Here is a 21,437-nt window from a genome sequence, read left to right on the forward strand (position 1 = left end):
GTCTGCTAGGTGACCTTGGGCAAGTCACTTCACTTCTCTGGGCCTCGGTCACCTCATCTGTGGGACAAGGATGGTGTCCATCCTGATTAGCTTGTATCTACCTCAGCGCGTAGAACAGCAGTTGATACACAGTAAACTCTTAACAAATATTATTATTATTATTATTATATTATTATTATTACATAAGTGGTGGAGGGGGGAATAACAAGTGCTCAAAGAGGACAGCGCCAAGCGCGAGGGCGACGCGGAAGGAAAAATGGGGGCTTAGTCACGGAAGGCCTCTTGGAGGAGATCATCATCATCATCAATCGTATTTATTGAGCGCTTACTATGTGCAGAGCACTGTACTAAGCACTTGGGAAGTACAAATTGGCAACATATAGAGACAGTCCCTACCCAACAGTGGGCTCACAGTCTAAAAGGGGAAGATGTGCTCTGAACAGGGCTTTGAAGGTGGGGAGAGTAGTCGTCTGCAATATTAATAATAATTGTGGCATTTGTTAAGCTCTTATTACATGCCAGGCACTGTACTAAGCGCTGGAGGAGATACAGGAGTAGAGAAGCAGCGTGGCTCAGTGGAGAAGAGCCCGGGTTTTGGAGTCAGAGGTCATGGGTTCAAATCCCAGCTCTGCCAATTGTCAGCCGTGTGACTTTGGGCTAGTCACTTCACTTCTCTGGGCCTCAGTTCCCTCAGCTGTAAAATGGGAAGACTGTGAGCCCCCCGTGGGACAACCTGATCAGCTTGTAACCTCCCCAGCGCTTAGAACAGTGCTTTGCACGTAGTACGTGCTTAATAAATGCCATCATTACTATTATTATTACAAGCTAATCGGGTTTGGACACAGTCCCTGCCCCACGTTGGGGCTCCCAGTCTTCATCCCCACCACTTTACAGATGAGGTGACTGAGGCCCGGCGAAGTGAAGTGATTTATCCAAGGTCACAGAGCAGACAGGTGGCGGAGCTAGGATTAGAACCCAGGTCCTCATGACTCCAAGACCTGGGCTCTAGCCATCAAGCCACGCTGCTTCTATACTAATCTGCTTCTGCCAGATTAGGACAGGGTTCTGCACACAGTAAGTGCTCAGTAAGGACTGTGAGCCCACTGTTGGGTAGGGGCCGTCTCTATATGTTGCCAATTTGTACTTCCCAAGCGCTTAGTACAGTGCTCTGCACATAGTAAGCGCTCAATAAATACGATTGATGATGATGATGATGGATTGAGAGGGAGGAGAAGGCAGAGACGTTTGCAGGAAAGGAGAATTCACGCTGTCTGTGTTCCCGCTGTCACGACCCACCCCAGAAGCAGTGTGGCTCAGTGGAAAGAGCCCGGGCTTTGGAGTCAGAGGTCATGGGTTCAAATCCCGGCTCCACCAACTGTCGGCCGTGTGACTATGGGCAAGTCACTTCACTTCTCTGTGCCTCAGTTACCTCATCTGGAAAATGGGGATTAAGACTGGGAGCCCCACGTGGGACAACCTGATCACCTTGTAACCTCCCCAGCACTTAGAACAGTGCTTTGCACATAGTAAGCGCTTAATAAATGCCATTATTATTATTATTATCCTCACAACCAAACCCATCCCAAGACAGGGAAGTTCGATCTGCAAGTCAGAGGAGTCGATGAAACAGAAGGACCCGAGGAAGTCTTTGAAAAGAACAAAAGGAAGAGATTGACCTCCCCCTTAATACAACTGCAAGCTCGATTCCGGACTATAAATTCATCTCTAGACCGTCAGCTCGCTGTGGGCAGGGGATGCGTCCCTTCAATGTTCTATTGTCCTCTCCCAACTTCTTAGTACACTGCTCTGCACCCGGTAAGCGCTCAATAAATACGACCGAATGAACGAATGAACGACAGCCAGATTGGTTCGGAGACGAAAAGGATCCGGCCGACGTCCGGAGAGGACCTGGGTTTTGAGGCCGGAAAATGCGGAGGTAAAAACAAAGACTGGAGCCATTTGGTGAACACGGTGGGAAGGTAAAATCAGCGGTCCCCTCCACGCCCTGAGAATACGCAGATTGCAGAGCGGCCCAACCGTGACTGAAAGGGAATTGGGAAAGTGCTTTACGAGAAACAGGCAGCACGGGGGGAAATCCTGACTTTGATTTTTGAAGGGCGAAAAGAGCAGCCCAAATGGGTGACTTGGGAAGCCCTCAGCCTCATAATGATAACTGCGGTATTTGTTAAGCGCTTACTACGTGCTAGGCGCTGTACTAAGTGCTGGGGAGGATACAAGCAAATCGGGTTGGACACAATCCCTGTCGCACATGGGGCTCAAAGTCTCCATCCCCATTTTACAGATGAGTGAACTGAGGCACGATCATTTCTTCTTCTTCTTCTTCTTCTTCATGAAAGCATTTGATAAGCTCTTTCTAAATGCAAGAACTGTACTGAGGTCTCGGGTAGTTACGAGTTCCTGCCTCACGTAAAGACTCACGGTCCAAGGTGGATGGAGAGATGGCACTGAATTTCCATTTTACAGATGAGGAAACTGAGTCTAAGAGAAAGTAAGGAACTTGCCCAAGATCACAGAGCAGGAAAGTGGTGAAGCAGGGACTTCCAGGCCTGGGGTCTTTCCACTGGGCAGTTCTGCTTCCCAGAGATCTATAAAGTTGTGTAAAGCTTTGGAGAAGCAGTGTAGCCTAGTGGCTAGAGCCTGGGCGTCAGAAGGACCTGGGTTCTAATCCCGGCTCTGCCACTTGTCTGCTGTGTGGCCTGGGATAAGTCACTTCACTGTGCCGCCTCTGTAAAATGGAGATTAAGACTGGGAGCCCCACGTGGGACAGGGACTGTGTCCGCCTCAATTTGCTTGTCCTTCTGACTCCCAGGCTCGAATTCCTGGGTGGATACGGAAGATTAGCCAACCCCATAGCCACAGGCTCCTGTCATATGACAATGGCCAGGGCACCTGGAGTCCCTTAGACTGCAAGCCCCCTGTGGGTGGGAAACGTGGATACCATCTATGTTCTATTGCCCTCTCCCAAGCGCCAAGCCCAGTGCTCTGCAAATGGTCAGCGCTCAATTAATACCACTGATTAGGTTACTAAAGAGAGCATAAACATAAGTGCATATACATATATATACACAAATATATATAATAATTATGGTATTTGTTAATAATAATGATGGCATTTATTAAGCACTTACTATGTGCAAAGCACTGTTCTAAGCGCTGGGGAGGTTACAAGGTGATCAGGTGGTCCCACGGGGGTCTCACAGTCTTAATCCCCATTTTACAGATGAGGGAACTGAGTCCCAGAGAAGTTAAGTCGTGGCGCAGTGGAAAAGAGCATGGGCTTCGGAGCCAGAAGTCATGGGTTCGAATCCCAGCTCTCTCACATGTCTGCTGTGTGACCTTGGGCAAGTCACGTAACTTCTCGGAGCCTCAGTTCCCTCATCTGTAAAATGGGGATTAAGACTGTGAGCCCCACGTGGGACAACGTGATCACCTTGTATCCCCCCCCCAGTGCTTAGAACAGTGCTTTGCACATAGTAAGCGCTTAACAAATGCCATTATTATTATTATTATTATTAAGTGACTTGCCCAAAGTCACACAGCTGACAAGTGGCGGAGCCGGAATTTGAACCCATGACCTCTGACTCCAAAGCCCGGGCTCTTTCCACTGAGCCACGCTGCTTCTCTTAGTTAAGCACTTACTAAGTGCCAAGCACTGTTCTAAGGGCTGGGGTAGATTCAAGGTAATCAGGTTGGACACAGTCCCTGTCCCACATGAGGCTTACAATCTTCACCCCATTTTACAGCTGAGGGAACAGAAACCCAGAGAAATGAAGTGACTTTGCTCAAGGGCACACGGCCGACAATTCATTCATTCATTCATTCAGTCGGATTTACTGAGCGCTTACGGGGTATGCAAAACCTGTACTACACATTTGGAAGAGGACAGCATAACACACAGACATTCTTGCCCACCATGAGCTTGCAGTCAAGCGGGGGAGAGACAAGTGGCGGAGCCAGGATTAGAACCCATATCCTCTGACTCCCGAGCCGCATTTGAAAGAGTACAGCATAGCAACACACAGCCATTCCTGCCCACGATGAGCTCGAAGTCAAGCGGGGGAGAGTCAAGTGGCGGAGTCAGGATTAGAACCCATATCCTCTGACTCCCGAGCCACATTTGAAAGAGTACAGCATAACAACATACAGCCATTCCTGCTCACGATGAGCTTGCAGTCAAGCAGGGGAGAGACAAGTGGTAGAGCCAGGATTAGAACCCATATCCTCTGACTCCCGAGCCGCATTTGAAAGAGTACAGCATAGCAACACACAGCCATTCCTGCCCACGATGAGCTTGCAGTCAAGCGGGGGAGAGACAAGTGGCGGAGCCAGGATTAGAACCCATATCCTCTGGCTCCCAAGCAGCACTTGGAAGAGTACAGCATAACAACATACAGGCATTCCTGCCCACGATGAGCTTGCAGTCAAGCGGGGGAGAGACAAGTGGCGGAGCTAGGATTAGAACCCATATCCTCTGGCTCCCGAGCTGCATTTGGAAGAGTACAGGATAGCAACACGCAGCCATTCCTGCCCACGATGAGCTCGCAGTCAAGCGGGGGAGAGACAAGTGGCAGAGCCAGGATTAGAACCCACATCCTCTGACTCCCGAGCTGCATTTGAAACAGTACAGCGTAACAACACACAGCCATTCCTGCCAACGATGAGCTTGCAGTCAAGCGGGGGAGAGACAAGTGGCGGAGCCAGGATTAGAACCCATATCCTCTGGCTTCCGAGCAGCACTTGGAAGAATACAGCATAACAACATATAGCCATTCCTGCCCACGATGAGCTTGCAGTCAAGCGGGGGAGAGACAAGTGGCAGAGCCAGGATTAGAACCCATATCCTCTGACTCCCGAGCCGCATTTGGAAGAGTACAGCATAGCAACACGCAGCCATTCCTGCCCACGATGAGCTCGCAGTCAAGCGGGGGAGAGACAAGTGGCAGAGCCAGGATTAGAACCCATATCCTCTGACTCCCGAGCCGCATTTGGAAGAGTACAGCATAGCAACACACAGCCATTCCTGCCCACGATGAGCTCGCAGTCAAGTGGGGGAGAGACAAGTGGTAGAGCGAGGATTAGAACCCATATCCTCTGACTCCCGAGCCGCATTTGGAAGAGTACAGCATAGCAACACGCAGCCATTCCTGCCCACAATGAGCTTGCAGTCAAGCGGGGGAGAGACAAGTGGCGGAGCCAGGATTAGAACCCATATCCTCTGACTCCCGAGCCGCATTTGGAAGAGTACAGCATAGCAACACGCAGCCATTCCTGCCCACGATGAGCTCGCAGTCAAGCGGGGGAGAGACAAGTGGCAGAGCCAGGATTAGAACCCATATCCTCTGGCTCCGGAGCCTGAGCTCTTGACACCACGCCCTGCTGCTTCTGAGCCAGACCACATAAGAGTCAGCTTGGGTCACGTGCCTCGATGGGCTAGTCGGACTATTTTGACGGCTTGGCTGTCCCTCTCAGCTTCCGAAACATAGCGTGGCTCAGTGGAAAGAGCCCGGGCTTGGGAGTCAGAGGTCGTGGGTTCTAATCCCGGCTCCGCACACTTGTCAGCTGTGGGACTGTGGGCAAGTCACTTCACTTCTCTGGGCCTCAGTTCCCTCATCTGTAAAAACGGGGATTAAGACTGTGAGCCTGACAACCTGATCACCTTGTATCCCCCCAGCGCTTGGGACAGTGCTTTGCACACAGTAAGCGCTTTAACAAATACCATCATCATTATTATTATGCACACACACAAACACACACGGGAGCGGATCGCCTCCTCCCACTGAAAACCTCAGTGAGTAGAAAGTGCCAGCGCGCCATCAACACACCTTGCCGGATCAGGCCAGGACCCACGGGCTTCCTCCAGATCTCCGGGAGGCGAGGTCGAGGAGAGATTCCCGAAGGCACCCCCTCCCGCCCCCTGAACCCCAACGCCCGGTGACCATTGGATTCCTTGGCGCGGAGATGACCGGCGCCCGGCGGCCCAACCGGAGTCGGCCCTCCACGTCCAGCGAGGCACATGCCGTGTGCGGGGGAGGAGGAGAAGGAAGAGGGGGAGGAAGAAGGCGGGCCTGGGGGTGACCGGAGCTTATCTTCCCTGTCACCCGCTTCCAGGGGCGGCCGAGCGATCCTTCCGTGGTGGCGACCGGCCGGCCATGTGTTCCTTGGCCCCTCCGGCCCGGCGGGGCCGGCCACGATCCCTGCGGAGGCCTTGGGCCTGGGCCGCTGGCTGGAAGAAGCGGTTTTCTTCTCGTCGAGAGAATGGCCTTTTCTGCAGTCACGTGAGTCCGGCGCTATATTAGCGGAGCTTCGTGATAATAGCCTGAAGAATCTCTACCACCTCCCGTGGCCAAGGGAATGCCTACGCAGACACACACAAACACACGCAGAGCCATTTCCCTATCCCTCCCTCCCTCTCTCTCTCTCTCTCTTTTTTGGCTCTCCCCTGCAAAATTAAACTGTATCCTAGGCTGACAAGGTAAACAGTTTGTGGATCTGCGGCTAAAAATAACTCCAAAACAAACACTCGCCTCTGCTGCCTTGCTTTTCAGGAGGGGACGCTCCACCGGCCGCCAACTCTCCTCTTTGAAACGTCACGGTAGTACATTAAGGGCGATGGGAAGCGGGAGGCTTTCTTTCTGGCTGGTTGGCTGGGAGGGAGGGAGAAGGAGAGAGATGGAGAGGGAGAGAGAAGGGCGGGGGGGAAGACAGAGAGGGATGGAGAGAGAAAGTCAGAGAGGCAGGGAAGGGGAGAGACAGAGATGGAGAGAGGGACGTAAACAGAGACAGAGCGAGAAAGAGAGACAGAAAGAGTTCTGTGTGTGTCAGACTCACGTCTTCAGACACACCGGTCATCTCGGTTGTAAGCAGTGTGGCTCAGTGGAAAGAGCCCGGGCTTTGGAGTCAGAGGTCATGGGTTCAAATCCCGGCTCCCCCACTTGTCAGCTGTGTGCCGCTGGGCAAGTCACTTCACTTTTCTGCGCCTCAGCTACCTCCTCTGGAAAACGGGGATTAAGACTGTGAGCCCCCCGTGGGACAACCTGATCGCCGTGTAACCTCCCCAGTGTTTAGAACAGTGCTTTGCACATAGTAAGCGCTTAATAAATGCCATCATCATTATTATTATTAAGCCCAGTGTGGGCAGGGAATGTGTCTGTTACACGTACTCTTCCAAGCACTTAGTACTAAGCACTCAATAAATACAACTGACTGGCCCACATCTACCAACTCTTCTTATTGGTAGAAGAGAGAAGCAGCGTGGCTCAGCGGAAAGAGCCCGGGCTTGGGAGTCAGAGGTCGTGGGTTCTAATCCCAGCTCCGCCACTTGTCAGCTGTGTGACTTTGGACAAGTCACTTAACTTCTCTGTGCCTCAGTTACCTCATCTGGAAAATGGAGATTAAGACTGGGAGCCCCACCTGGGACAACCTGATTACCTTGTATCCCCCCAGTGCTTAGAACAGTGCTTGGCACATAGTAAGCGCTTAACAAATGCCATTATTATTATTATTCTTGTACTCTCTTAAGCACTTAGTACAGTCCTCTGCACAAAGTATGCGCTCAATAAGTACCACTGATGATGACGATGGGGAAGAAATTGTCCTCTCCCAAGCCCTTAGTACATGTCACACGGCACACTGTAAGGACTTAAGAAACACTACCGATTGATGGATTGAGAAAAACATACCAGGGATATTCTCTCAAGGAGGCACTGCAAATATCCTTTCAGAGAAAGACACCATCACTTTTGGCAACCAAACTTTGTCCTCCATCCTTCCATCCCACCCCAGGCTCCCGCCCAAGACCCTGAAAAGCTAATTTTCGACTTTCATCTCGTAAATAAACACTACAGGATGTACGGGACTTGCCTGAGGGAATGTGATCTAGTCGAAGGAAACAAAATTGGTTGTCACCTATCGCCTTTCTTTCCTTTTCCTTAGGTCATGCTTTTGTATTTCAGCTTCCCCATCTCTGAATAATACTAATAATGATAATAATAATAATGATAATAGCATTGACTATGTGCCAAGCACTGGGATAGATCCAAAACAATCACGCCGGAAACAGTCTCTGTCCCATATGGGGCTCGCAAGGCTAAGTGGAAAGGAGAACAGGTATTGAATCCCCATTCCACAGATGAGGAAACAGAGGCCCAGAGGAATGAACTGACTTGCTCAAGGTCACATGCGGACACGTGGCGGAGCGAGGATTAGAACTCAGGTCCTTCTGACTCCCAGGCCTGTGCTCTATTAGGGTATTTATTAAGCATTTATTACGTGTCAAGCACTGCTCTAAGTGCTGGGACGGATATAAATTAATCAGTTTGAACATGGTTCCTGTCCCACATGGGACCCCCAGTCTAAATTGGAAGGAAATGTGAGAACTATAGGCAGTCTTGAAAGGGTGGATTATAAACTTCTCAGGGCAAAAAAACCCCATGTTTTCTGATTCTAGTGTCTTTATAATAATAATAATGATGGTATTTGTTTAAGTGTTTACTATGTGCCAAGCACTGTTCTAAACACTGGGGTAGATACAATAATAATAATGATGGCATTTATTAAGCGCTTACTATGTGCAAAGCACTGTTCTAAGCACTGGGGAGGTTACAAGGTGATCAGGTAGTCCCAAGGGGGGGCTCACAGTCTTATGTTGCCAACTTGTTCTTCCCAAGCGCTTAGTACAGTGCTCTGCACACAGTAAGCGCTCAATAAATACGATTGATTGATTGATTGATTAATCCCCATTTTACAGATGAGGGAACTGAGGCACAGAAAAGTTAAGTGACTTGCCCAAAGTCCCACAGCTGGTAAGTGGTGGAACTGGGATTAGAACCCACGACTTCCGACTCCCAAGCCTGGGCTCTTTCCACTTCGCCACGCTGCTTATCCAAGCGTTTAGCACAGTGCTCTGCATAGAGGAGAATGGAAGCTTCTTTAGGGTAGGGATCGTGCCTATGAACTCTACCGTGCTTTCTCAAGCCCTTCCTTAGTTCATTGCTCTGCACGCAGATTGGAAGCTTCTTGAAGTTGTCCCTCCAGGATCAGCCCTGGGTCCCCTTCCAGCCTCCATCTACACCCGCTCCCTTGGAGAACTCATTCGCTCCCACGGCCGACTCCCACCTCTCTGCGGATGATTCCCAAATCTCCATCTCCGGCTCTTATCCCTCTCCCTCTCTGCAGTCTCGCATCTCCTTCTGCCTTCAAGACATCTCGACTTGGAGATCCTGCCAACGCCTCAAACTTAACACGTCCGAAACAAAACTCCTTATCTTCCCACCCCAACCCCGTCGTCCCCATTACCGGAGACAGCACCCCCATCCTTCCTGCCTCCCGAGCCTGTAACCTGGGAATTATTCTTGACACCTCTCTCTCATTCAACACACATACTATGTATATATGTACATAACATCATCATCATCAATCGTATTTATTGAGCGCTTCCTGTGTGCAGAGCACTGTACTAAGCGCTTGGGAAGTACAAGTTGGCAACATATAGAGACAGTCCCTACCCAACATTTATTTCTATCAATGCCCATTTACTTGTTTTGATGTGTATATACATCTATAATTCTATTTATTTATAGTGATGCTATTGATGCCTGTTTATTCGTTTTGATGTCTGTCTCCCCCCTTCTGGGCTGTGAGCCCGTTTTGGGCAGGGATTGTCCCTTTTTGATGCTGAATTGTTCTTTCCAAGCACTTAGTACAGCGCCCTGCACACAGTAAGCACTCAATAAATACGATTGAATGAATGAATGAATATTCAATTGGACCACCAAATCCTGCCGATCGACCCTTTGTAAGATCGCTAAAATCTGTCTTTTCTTCTCCAGCCAAACTGCTACCACATTAATCCAAGCACTTATCCTCTCCTGCCTTGATTACTGAATCAGCCTCCTTGCTGACCTCCCAGCCTCCTGTCTCTCTCCACTCCGGTCCATATTTCGCTCCGTTGTCCGGATCATTTTTCCACAACAACGTTCCGTCCACCTTTCCCCGCTCCTCAAGAACCTCCAGTGGTTGGCTATCCACCTCCGCAACAAACAGAACCTTCTTACCGTCAGCTTTAAAGCCCTTAATCCCCTCGCCCCCTCCTACCTCACCACGCTACTCTCCTGTTACAATCCAGCCCACACACTTTGCTCTTCTAACGCCAACTTTCTCGCTGTACTTGGATCTCTCCTACCTCACCGCCAAACCGCTTGTCCACGTCCTCCCTCTTCATATCCGACGGCCTTCAAAGCCTTAATGAAAGCACATCACCTCCAAGAGGTCTTCCCCAAGTCCTCATTCCTCTTTCCTTTGTCGTCACCTTGCCTTGCTCCCTTTATTCATCCCCCCCACAGCACTACGTCCATATCTCTAATTCACTTATTTCTATTAATAATAATAATAATGGCATTTGTTAAGCGCTTACTATATGCAAAGCACTGTTCTAAGCGCTGGGGAGGTCACAAGTTGATTAGGCTATCCCACGGGGGCTCACAGTTTTAATCCCCATTTTACAGATGAGGTAACTGAGGCACAGAGAAGTGAAGTGACTTGCCCAAAGTCACATACTGACAGTTGGCGGAGCCGGGATTTGAACCCACGACCTCTGACTCCAAAGCCCGGGCTCTTTCCAGTGAGCCACGCTGCTTCTCCAATTAATGTTAGGCTCCCCCTCTAGATTGTAAGCTCACTGTGGGCAGGGAATGTCCCTGCTAAATTGCTGGGCTGCACTCTCCCAAGCGCTTAGTACAGTGCCCTGAACACAGTAAGCGCTCAATAAATACTGATTGAAGCAGCGTGGCTCAGTGGAAAGAGCCCGGGCTTTGGAGTCAGAGGTCATGGGTTCAAATCCCAGCTCTGCCAATTGTCAGCTGTGAGACTTTGGGCAAGTCACTTCACTTCTCTGGGCCTCAGTTACCTCATTTGTGAAATGGGGATTAAGACTGTGAGGCCCCTGGGGGATAATGCGATCACCTTGTAACCTCCCCAAGCGCTTAGTACAGTGCTCTGCACACAGTAAGCGCTCAATAAATACAATTGATGATGATGATGATGCTGTGCACACAGTACACGCTTAATAAATGCCATCATCATCATCACTGACAGGCAGAGATTGTGCTTACTAATACTGCTATCCTCTCTCAAGAGCTTACTTCGTTCAGAGCTCTGCGCGGAGGCTGGAAGCTTCCTAAAGGCATGGATTGTGCCTACTTAATTCCACTGTCCTTCCGGCTTCCCTAAACATTCCCAAGAGATTCATTCATTCATTCATTCAATCCTATTTTTTGAGCGCTTACTGTGTGCACAGCACTGTACTAAGGGATCAGCCACCATCGCTCCTGTGCCCTTCATCCCAGGATAGGAACCAGATTCCAGACCCCTGGACTTGAGCTCACTGTGGGCAGGGAATGTCACTGTTCATTGCACTGTCCTTTTCCAAGTGCTTGGAACAGTGCTGTGCACACAATAAGCGTTTAATAAATATGACTTACTGAATGAATAGATGGATGGATAGAGCCCGGGCCTGGGAGCTAGAAGGATCCGGGTTCTCATCCTGGTTCCGTCACTTGTCTGCTGTGTGACCTTGGGCGAGTCACTTCACTTCTCTGGGCCTCAGTTACATACGTCATCTGTAAGACTGTGAGCCCTATGTGGGGCAGGGACTGAGTCCAACCTGATTAGCTTGCATCTACCCCTGAGCTTAGTACAGTGTCTGGCACACAGTCAGCGCTTAACAAATACCATTAAAAAAAAGAGAGAGAGAGGGACTCCCATGGAAATTTGGTTCTGGGAAGGGAGGAGGAAAACAGCAGGTGACTGCTCTTTAGAAACCATCCAGATGTCTCTCTGCTGGCGGGTTTCAAGGTCACTACCGCTGCAGCCAAGCGGACACCTGCCCATTCCCAGCCGGCGATGCGGCAATTGAGCACAAAATACCACCGCATTCTGGGGCATCTTAGTCACCACGGTGGCTCGCGGCGCTTAGAACAGTGCTCGACACATAGCGAATGCTTAACAAATACCATTCATTCATTTAACTGTATTTGTTGAGCTCTTACTGTGTGCAGAACACTTGGAAGATGCTCGGAAGAGTACAACAGAACAATAAACACGTTCCCTGCCTGCAACGAGTTTACGGTCTGGAGGGACTGGATTCTAATCCTGGTTCTTCCTCTGGTCTGCCGTGTGTGACCTTGGGCCAGTCACTTCTCTGGGCCTCAGTTCCCTCATCTGTGGAAGGGGGATTAAGACCGGGAACCCCCCATCGTTACTGTCATTAGTGCCACGTAAACTCAGTGCCATGGAGAATAGATGGTGAGAACTGGGGGAAAGAGTACAGGCTTGGGAGTGAGAGGACCTAAAATCCTTGCTGTGTGACCCTGGGCAAGTCATTTCACTACCCTGTCCCTCAGTCCTCCCGTTCTCCCTCTTACTTAGACTGTGAGACCTAAGTCACTCGGTCAGTCGGTCAGTCATATCTACTGAGCAGCTACTATTGAGAATGTATCTACTGCGCAGAAGCAACGTGGCTCAGTGGAAAGACCACGGGTTTGGGAGTCAGAGGACCTGGGTTCTAATCCTGGCTCCGCCACTTGTCTGCTGTGTGACCTTAGGCAAGCCACTTCACTTCTCTGTGCCGCAGTTACCTCATTTGTAAAATGGGGATTAGGACTGTGATCCCCACGTGGGACAACTTGATTACCTTGTATCTACCCCAGTGCTTAGAACACTACTTGGCACATAGTAAGCGCTTAACAAATACCGTCATTATCATTATTATTATTATTATTACTGTGTGGGATGGGGACTGTATCCAACCTAATTCACTTTTCATTCATCCATTCATTCAATCATATTTATTGAGTGCTTACTGTGTGCAGAGCACTGTACTAAGCATTTGGGAAGTACAAGTCGGTGACATATGGAGACAGACGGTCCCTACCCAACAACGGGCTCACAGTCTAGACAACAAAACATGTAGACAGGTGTCAAATCGTCAGAACAAACAGAATTATAGCTATAATTATATCTTGTATCTTGTATCTCTCCCAGCATTTAGAACAGTGTTTGACACAAAGTAAGCGCTTACAAAGCACCTTTAAAAAAAATAACACCCTCTTATCTTTTAGACTGTGAGCCCACTGTTGGGTAGGGACTGTCTCTATATGTTGCCAACTTGTACTTCCCAAGCGCTTAGTACAGTGCTCTGCACACGGTAAGCGCTCAATAAATACGATTGATTGATTGATTATCCACAGAGATTCCCAGCTTCTGCTCTTCTATACTGAACTGCCCCTTGACCCCAAGTTGTTGCTTAGGGTAACGGGGGGCTCATGTTTTGCAAAGGCTCTTGCCCCCAGTTGCGTTTTTTAGTAGCCAGCTTTGTTTTGGGCTACCTTTCCCAGAAAAACTTGGGAGGGAAAGATGGATGTCACCCGGAGACCATGACCCTCACAGCGGGTGCCAAAACAGCATGGTATTGATCACCTCTTCCTTCTCCTCACACTTGGGTGGTCCGGAATGGAAGTCAGGACACCGGATCAGAGCGCTTGAGAAGTGCCAAACTGAGAGATGACTTCCACTTCTCTGTGCCTCAGTTACCTCAGCTGTAAAATGGGGATGAAGAGGGTGAGCCCCATGTGGGACAGGGACTGCGTCCAACCCGATTAACCTTGTATCTACCCCAGCGCTTAGAACAGTTGCAGGCTCGTTGTGGGCAAGGAATGTGTCTGTTTACTGTTGGACTGTCCTCTCCCAACTGCTTAGTTCAGTGCCCCCCACATAGTAAGTGCTCAATAAATACAACTGAATGAATGCTTGACCCATAGTAAGCACTTAGCAAATACCATAATGATAATAATAATTGTGATATTTGTACTTTGTGCGGGTACTGTATTAAGCACAAGGGTGGATACGAGCAAATCGGGTTGGACACAGTCCCTGCCCTCCCTGGGGCTCACAGTCTCGATCCCCATAGCAAATACCATAATAATAATAATAATTGTGGTATTTGTTAAGTGCTTATTTTGTGCAGGTTCTGTATTAAGCACAAGGGTGGATACAAGCAAATCGGGTTGGACACAGTCCCTGCCCTCCCTGGGGCTCACAGTCTCGATCCCCATAGCAAATACCACAATAATAATAATGATTGTGGTATTTGTTAAGTGCTTACTTTCTGCGGGTACTGTACTGAGCACAAGGGTGGATACAAGCAAATCAGGTTGGACGCAGTCCCTGCCCTCCTTGGGGCTCACAGTCTCGATCCCCATTTTGCAGATGAGGTAACTGAGGCACAGAGAAAGTAAGCAGATGACCCGCCCGCCCACAAAGAGCTTCCACTCTGACAGGGTGATACCCATCCCTAGAGAGGGGAGTGCCCCACTTCTGCTCCCGCAAAAAACTGTACATTTTCGGGTCTGAGGGCGGCACGAGTGACCCTCGGACCGCCAACGCCTGAGGTGTGGGCTACAGAGGAAGAGGGTATTTCGGAAAAACAAAGTTGGGATGTGGGGCAAAACGGTGCTGAGCAAGAGGATGTAGTGTCTCTGGAAAGTCTAGAATAAAGAAGAAACTACGTAGCCACGTCCAAGTGGTCGAAGACCCAGGGAAGGGAGAAAAGGGGCCGGGTTTGTTAGATTGTATTTCTTACCAAACGGCTTTGAGCCTCTTTCTGGAGGCCAGAAGGCAGAAGCTGGTGGTTAATTAGGGGTGCTCTGAGGAAGAATCCCAAGGAAACAGGACAGACCCCTGACTGTTATTATGACAATAGTACTTGTCAAACGCTTACTATGGGCCTCCATAGTAAGCGCTTACTGCATCGGCCTCCTTTCTTATTGCATCGGCCTCCTTTCTTACTGCATCGGCCTCCTTTCTGATCTCCCATCCTCCTGTCTCTCCCCAGTTCAGTCTACACTTCACTCTGCTGCCCGGATTATGTTTCTGCAGAAACGCTCTGGGCATGTCACTCCCCTCCTCAAAAAGCCCTGAGAGCTCACCTCCTCCAGGAGGCCTTTCCTGACTGAGCCCTTTTTTCCTCTCCTCCCCTCCCCATAACCACTCCCCTTCCCCTCCCCACTGCAGAAGTATACATATATATATACATATATATATATATATATTTGTACATATATATTACTCTCTATATTTTGTACATATTTACTACTCTATTTTTTGTATTAATGATGCACATATAGCGATAATCCTACTTATTCTGACGGCGTTGACACCTGCCCACTTGTTTTGTTTTGTTGTCTGTCTCCCCCTTCTAGACTGTGAGCCCGTTTCTGGGTAGGGACTGTCTCCATATGTTGTCAACCTGTACTTCCCAAGCACTTAGTACAGTGCTCTGCACACAGTAAGCGCTCAATAAATACGATTGAATGAATAAATGAGTGGTGGGACACAGTACCTGTCCGCGTGGGGCTCACAGTCTTCATCCCCATTTTCCAGATGAGGCCACTGAGGCCCAGAGAAGTGAAATGACTTGCCCAAGTTCACACAGCAGACAAGTGGTGCGGCAGGGATTAGAACCCAGTTCCTTCGGACTTCAAGGCCTGGGCTCTACCCACTAAGTCATGTTGGAAATGGCGTCAGATCCAAGTGCACAGGTAATAAGGGAGGAGCAGTCGAGGAAATGAGGAGTTAGTTGGGAATCCACACAGTTCTGCCTCCCCTTCTAGACTCTAGGCAGGGAACACCCGCACACGGCAAGTGTCCAACAAATATTCCCAACAAACGGGCAAGAGAAAAGCCAGCCGACCCATTTTAGTCTTTTAGACTGTGAGCCCACTGTTGGGTAGGGACTGTCTCTGTATGTTGCCAACTTGTACTTCCCAAGAGCTCAGTACAGTGCTCTGCACACAGTAAGCGCTCAATAAATACGATTGATGATGATGATGACCCATTTCTGGAGGGGTGTTTTAGGGGGACCGGGTGGTATAGGATGGACTTAGCTTTGGCTCCCTGCCCATCTCCCAGAGCCCTCTACTCCTCCCACACAGCCCGGCTAGCCGGTGAGCAGGTAGGGCTCTCTCGGGCTGGGCTCCCACCCATCATTCCCGGGAGCAGGATTTGGCTCCCGTGTCTATCCCTGAACTAAGAAAAGGGAAACGCTTGGCCTCCAAAGGGCTCCTAGAAATCACAATAATGACATTTATTAAGCTCTTACTATGTGCAAAGCGCCGAGGAGGTTACAAGGTGATCAGGTTGTCCCACAGGGGGCTCAAAGTCTTAATCCCCATTTTACAGATGAGGTTAACTGAGGCCCAGAGAAGTTAAGTGACTTCCCCAAAGTCACAGAGAATAATGATGGCATTTGTTAAGCGCTTACTATCATCAATTGTATTTATTGAGCGCTTACTGTGTGCAGAGCACTGTACTAAGCGCTTGGGAAGTACAAGTTGGCAACATATAGAGACAGTCCCTACCCAACAGTGGGCTCACAGTCTAAAAGACTATGTGCAAAGCACTGTTCTAAGTGCCGGGGGGAATACAAGGTGATCATGTCGTCCCACGTGGGGCTCGCAGTCTTCACCCCCATTTTACAGATGAGGTAACTGAGGCTCAGAGAAGTTAAGTGACTTGCCCGAGGTCACACAGCAGACGTGCGGGGGAGCCGGGATTAGAACTCATGACCTCTGACTCCAAAGCCAGGGCTCTTTCCACTGAGCCACGCTGCTTCTCTACAAACACGGAGGGGCAGAGGAGGAAGGGGGATGATTTCAGAAAAAGTGAACCCGCTTAGCCCGCTTCGGCCAGACTCCCAGAATTTAATCGGAAAGTCCCACAGAACCCAGCCCGAGGTTCTACCATCTTAATACGAGGTCGATAGTCGGTAATTGGCTTCTATTATCAGGTCAACCGGCCTAACGCAATGTCGACGGGGAGTTGTTTGTCTTAATAACGTGTGGGCTGGAAAAAAAAAAACCAAACAGGCTGGAGGGAGAGGGTGGATCTGATGCCAGTGTGCTAGCTTTGAAGAGGAAAGGGAAAAAACCAGGGGCGGGAAGGGTGGCAGTGTGGCTCAGTGGAAAGCGCCCGGGCCTGGGAGTTAGAGGACCTGGGTTCGAATGCCTGCTCCGCCACTCGCCCGCTGGGTGACCTTGAGCAAGTCACTTCACTTCTCTGGGCCTCAGTTACTTCATCTGGAAAATGGGGAGTAAGAATGTGAACCCCGTGTGACCCGATCCGACCTGATTTGATTGCGTCCACCCTAGCGCTTAGTACAGTGTCTGGCATGTGGTAAGCGCATAATACCACAATAATTATTATTATTAGGGAACGTGTCTACCAACTCAGTCCCACTGCCCTCTCCCGAGTGTCCAGTGTAGTGTTCTGCACACAGTAAGTGCTCCAAAAGTACCATCGATCGGTTGGTCGATAGGAACGGTAATCCCCGAGGTGGGTGAACCCCGGCTGCCACCGGGCTGTTTCTGTAGCCAGGGCCGCTGGATGGGCGGTGAGGAGCACGGGGGGTGGGAAATGGCATAGGAGCCACCAATCCCCGATCAATCAATCAATCGTATTTATTGAGCGCTTACTGTGTGCAGAGCACTGTACTAAGCGCTTGGGAAGTACAAGTTGGCAACATATAGAGACAGTCCCTACCCAACGGTCCCTGCGGGGGAAAAAGGAGACCCTCCTCGTCACCTCCCAGATGTCTCCGGAGAGCAGAGAGACCGGTCGGGGGTGGCCCTATCTCCGGGGGGCCGGAGCCCCCTCCCCTCGACTGGTTGGGGCGAGGGGCTGGGGGGCTGTTCCTTCCACCCTGGGGGTGTGGGACCGTGGGTGGGCCGGAGCCCAGGGGTGAGGGAGAGAGTGGGGCCCCTTCGTTTCCTGTTTCCTCGCACGGAGAGCGTGAGCCGGCCGACGCGGAGATGGCAAGGGGAGATTCCGGGAAGCCGAGGTGAAACGCGGTGCGGTCCCTGTTTAAACGGTGTACGTGGGCACTACGCTGGGCATCCAAGCAGCACGGCATAGTGGATAAGATCAGATCAGGCCCACATCATCCCCCCGTCTTGGAATGCCCTCCCTCTGCCCATCCGCCAAGCTAGCTCTCTTCCTCCCTTCAAGGCCCTACTGAGAGCTCACCTTCTCCAGGAGGCCTTCCCACACTCAGCCCCCTCAATCAATTAATCAATCAATCGTATTTATTGAGTGCTTACTGTGTGCAGAGCACTGTACTAAGTGCTTGGGAAGTACAAGTTGGCAACATATAGAGACAGTCCCTACCCAACAGTGGGCTCACAGTTCCCCTGCTCCCCCTCTCCATCCGCCTCCTGCCTTACCTCCTTCCCTTCCCCACAGCACCTGTATATATGTATACATGTTTGTACGTATTTATTACTCTATTTTCTTTACTTGTACATGTCTATTCTATTTACTTTATTTTGTTAATATGTTTTGTTGTGTTCTCTGTCTCCCCCTTCTAGACTGTGAGCCCACTGTTGGGTAGGGACCATCTCTATATGTTGCCAACTTGTACTTCCCAAGCACTTAGTGCAGTGCTTTGCACATAGTAAGCGCTCAATAAATACGATTGATTGATTGATCAGGCCCTGCGTTCTGATCCCGTCTCCACCACGTGTCTGCTATGTGACTTTGGGCTAGTCACTTTACTTCTCTTTACCTTAGTTACCTCATCTGTAAAATGGGGGTTGAGACTTTGAGCCCCGTGGGATAGGGACCGTGTCCAACCCGATCAGCAGACTGTGAGCCCGTTGTTGGGTAGGGACCGTCTCTATATGTTGCCGACTTGTACTTCCTAAAGCGCTTAGTACAGTGCTCTGCACACAGTAAGCGCTCAATACGACTGAATGAATGAATCTACCCCATGGCTTAGAACGGCCCCTGACACATGGTAAGCACTTATCAGATACCACCATTATTTAGCTTAGTGGCAAGAGCCTGAGCTTGGGAGTCAGAAGTTGTGGGTTCTAATCCCGGCTCCGCCACTTGTCTGCTGCGTGACCTTGGGCATGTCACTTAACTTTGCTGTACCTCAGTTACCTCATCTGTAAAATGGGGGTTAAGACTGTGAGCCCCACGTGGGACAACCTGATTACCTTGCATCTACCTCAGTGCTTAGAACAGTGCTAGGCACATAGTACGTGCTTAACGAATACCACAATAATAATAATTATTATACTGAACACTCGCTATGAGTAGAGCACTGTACTAAACCCGTGGGAGGGAACAACAGAGTCAGTAGACACGTTCCCTGACCCCCAGGAGTTTACAGTCTAGAGGGATCTAGCTTAGAAAAGTAGCGTGGCTTAGTGGAAAGAGCCAGGGTTTGGGAGTCGGAGGTCGTGGGTTCTAATCCCAGCTCCGCCATTTGTCAGCTGTGTGACTTTGGGCCAGTCATTTCACTTCTCTGTGTCTCAGTTACCTCATCTGGAAAATGGGGATTAGGACTGTGAGCCCCACATGGGACAACCTGATTACCTTGCATTTCCCCCAGTGCTTAGAACAGTGCTTGGCATGCAGATTATAGTGCTTTTCTTTCCTACCTAAACACATCAAACCTTTTAAATTCCATTCAGCAAAAAGGCATCTTGGGTTAACAGATTAGAGATTCTTCCAGACTGTGAGCCCACTGTTGGGTAGGGACCGTCTCTATATGTTGCCAACTTGTACTTCCCAAGTGCTTAGTACAGTGCTCTGCACACAGTAAGCGCTCAATAAATACGATTGAATGAATGAATGAGATTAGCATTATCTATGCTAACTAGGTCCGCCAAGCTCTAATGGGAAGTAGGAATGTTTTTTAATTATCCTAATCAATTCCCTCACCATGGCCTACAGGCCAGAGCTCTGGCCTGGGAGCCACAAGCCTAACCACACAGCATGCTCTGACAGCGCTCATCAGCAGAACATCGCTTGGCTAACCTTCCCCCTTCCTAGAATTCCGCACATAGTAAGCGCTCAATAAATACGATTGATGATGATGATGATGATAAATACCACCGATGGATTAACAGAAGACGCAACACACATGTGCGTAAAAACACGCCCTTGCCGATTTGAACACCAGGGTGCTGAATTCTTTACACAAGGAGGGTTCTCCAGGGAGTTGGAATAAATAAAATAAGCAGCAGCGGAGCCATCAATATTTCCACAGCAGGCTGACACAAAGCCGTCCAAAGTAATAATAATAATAATAATAATGGTATTTATTAAACGCTTCCTATGTGTCAAGCCCTGTTCTAAACGCTGGGGCAGATACAAGGTAATCAGGTTGTCCCACGTGGGGCTCACAGTCTTAATCCCCATTTGACAGATGAGAGACCTGAGGCACAGAGAAGTTAAGTGGCTTTCCAAAGTCACACAGCGGACAAGTAGCAGAGCCGGGATTAGAACCCACGTCCTCTGGCTCCCAAGCCCAGTCTCTTTCCACTAAGCCACGCTGCTTCTCTAAGTATTCTCAAAGTATTCCAGGGGGTGTCCAACTGTCCTTCTCCTTAGACCGCGAGCTCCGCCTGGGACCCAGACCGTGGCTGCCCTGCTTTACCGGTAATCCGGCGTTTAGGACACTAGCTCTCTTCCTCCCTTCAAGGCCCTGCTGAGAGCTCACCTCCTCCAGGAGGCCTTCCCAGACTGAGCCCCTTCCTTCCTCTCCCTCTCGTCCCCCTCTCCATCCCCCCCATCTTACCTCCTTCCCTTCCCCACAGCACCTGTATAGATGTATATATGTTTGTACATATTTTTTTACTCTATTTATTTATTTATTTTATTTGTACATATCTATTCTATTTATTTTACTTTGTTAGTATGTTTGGTTTTGTTCTCTGTCTCCCCCTTTTAGACTGTGAGCCCACTGTTGGGTAGGGACTGTCTCTATATGTTGCCAATTTGTACTTCCCAAGCGCTTAGTACAGTGCTCTGCACATAGTAAGCGCTCAATAAATACGATTGATGATGATGATGATGTTTGAAACATAGGAAGTGCTTAACAGACACATTTAAAAAAGAAAAAGAGAGCAACTCTAACTGCACGCTTTCAACGGGCTTTAGAGTCAGGGGTCACGGGTTCAAATCCCAGATCCGCCAACTGTCAGCTGTGTGACTTTGGGCAGGTCACTTAATAATAATAATGATGATGGCATTTATTAAGCGCTTACTATGTGCAAAGCACTGTTCTAAGCGCTGGAGAGGTTACAAGGTGATCGGGTTGTCCCACGGGGGGGCTCACAGTCTTCATCCCCATTTTCCAGATGAGGGAACTGAGGCCCAGAGAAGTGAAGTGACTTGCCCAAAGTCACACAGCTGACAACTGGTGGCAATACTGGTGGCGACTGGTGACAACATATTGGCAATATGTTGCCAATTTGTACTTCCCAAGCGCTTAGTACAGTGCTCTGCACATAGTAAGCGCTCAATAAACACGATTGATGATGAACTGGTGGAGCCGGGATTTGAACCCCTGACCT

General features: G+C 49.6%; 1 protein-coding gene across 4 annotated transcripts in view; it reads right to left on the minus strand.

Annotated features, from left to right (window-relative positions):
• Positions 1–21,437, minus strand: part of NCOA2 (nuclear receptor coactivator 2) — a 207,794-nt gene that overhangs the window by 109,296 nt on the left and 77,061 nt on the right. The window contains exon 1 of one of the 4 annotated variants that reach the window (XM_038766428.1): positions 5,844–5,919. The exons of the other annotated variants lie outside the window; for them this stretch is intronic. The gene's annotated coding sequence lies outside the window, so the exon portion shown is untranslated. Of the gene's footprint in view, positions 1–5,843; positions 5,920–21,437 lie in introns of those variants that run through there. 4 annotated transcript variants of the gene reach the window in all.

The sequence above is a fragment of the Tachyglossus aculeatus genome, chromosome 25 (assembly GCF_015852505.1).
Source record: "Tachyglossus aculeatus isolate mTacAcu1 chromosome 25, mTacAcu1.pri, whole genome shotgun sequence".
Taxonomy (NCBI): domain Eukaryota; kingdom Metazoa; phylum Chordata; class Mammalia; order Monotremata; family Tachyglossidae; genus Tachyglossus; species Tachyglossus aculeatus.